The sequence below is a fragment of the Egretta garzetta genome, unplaced genomic scaffold (genome assembly GCF_000687185.1).
Source record: "Egretta garzetta isolate BGI_Z169 unplaced genomic scaffold, ASM68718v1 scaffold503, whole genome shotgun sequence".
In the NCBI taxonomy this organism is placed as follows: domain Eukaryota; kingdom Metazoa; phylum Chordata; class Aves; order Pelecaniformes; family Ardeidae; genus Egretta; species Egretta garzetta.
This window is the reverse complement of record NW_009259107.1, coordinates 819,188-820,354: the sequence shown is the minus strand read 5'-3', so window position 1 is coordinate 820,354 and position 1,167 is coordinate 819,188. Positions and strand designations below refer to the sequence as shown.

Genomic DNA, 1,167 nt, shown 5'->3' with positions numbered 1-1,167 from the left:
GTTGGGGTTTTCATTTTAATTGTATTCTTGTGAATGTTTAATTTCCAAACTGGCATTTGGTACATTATTAGAGCAGCAATCAGTGATAAAACATCTTGTTGCAATGTTTACACTTAGGAAACTAAATTATATATGTACAATGAATATATATATTTTATAGAAGAGTTATTTTTTCAGCTTTATTATGAGTTATAGATGGTCTTATGAAGGTATTCATCCAAACCTAATGCTACTGCTTCTTGTTGATATTTGAGGGTAATTTTGTAAATTTAAATTATCTTAATTTAATTCAAAATGACTCCTTCTTAGAACAAGAAGGAAAAATATTTTACATGCAAAAATAGTTTCTTCCCTCTACTATCAATAGAAGCAGGAGATACCCTGCAATTCAGTTCAATATGTATATAGTAAAGGACAAGGAGACCATATTCTTCATTACATACCACCATGCTTTGGATTGCTATCTACTATATTGGGTCTGCCCCTTTCTGTCTTGGAATTGCATTCCTTTATGTTTGCCTGGAAGAGCAAAATGGCCTTCTTGTGCTAGAAGTGATACCCTTGTTGCTCTATAAAATAGTCAACAGCAGTACAGCAGTATTTGGGTCCACATTACCCCAAAGGCATCAGTATTCAGTGACCAACACCCAATGTATTTGTTCATGAACTGGGAAGTTGTAGCTGGCAGCTGAGTCTGTAGCTGTCATGCCACTACACCAGCCAAAACTTTTTATATAGGCTGCTGAAAACCTCTGCAGCATAGCACACATTTATTTCAGACATAATCTTATCTTTTAAAAAGATTTACTACTAGAATGTATTTGGACTTTCTGGGTAGGAATTTTTTTTTTTTTTTTTCTTGAGAGAAGGGAGGGGAGGAAGCAGGCAGACTGCTATGTGCTTGGAGATGGTCTTATTTCTTCTCAAGAAAGCTGGAATGTCTTGTGTTGAGTTCCCTTAGTTTACATCTAAGGTCTTAAATAAGATGGGTGAGTTTGTTTCCCCACACTTTTGGAGCTCATTCATGCTTTTTTTTGTTGTTTAAATGTTGGTATTTTATGTTTTAAATTCTAATGTCCACATGAATAGTTCAGAAATACTTGTATGTCTCTCAGATGTGGCCTCTCTTCCTGATTATGACATATACCAATTGTTTAACCGATTAGT

At 34.6% G+C, this 1,167-nt stretch overlaps 1 protein-coding gene across 2 annotated transcripts in view; it reads left to right on the top strand.

The window, feature by feature from the left end:
* Nucleotides 1-1,167, top strand: part of IMMP2L (inner mitochondrial membrane peptidase subunit 2) — a 466,129-nt gene that overhangs the window by 150,154 nt on the left and 314,808 nt on the right. The gene's annotated exons all lie outside the window — the stretch shown is intronic.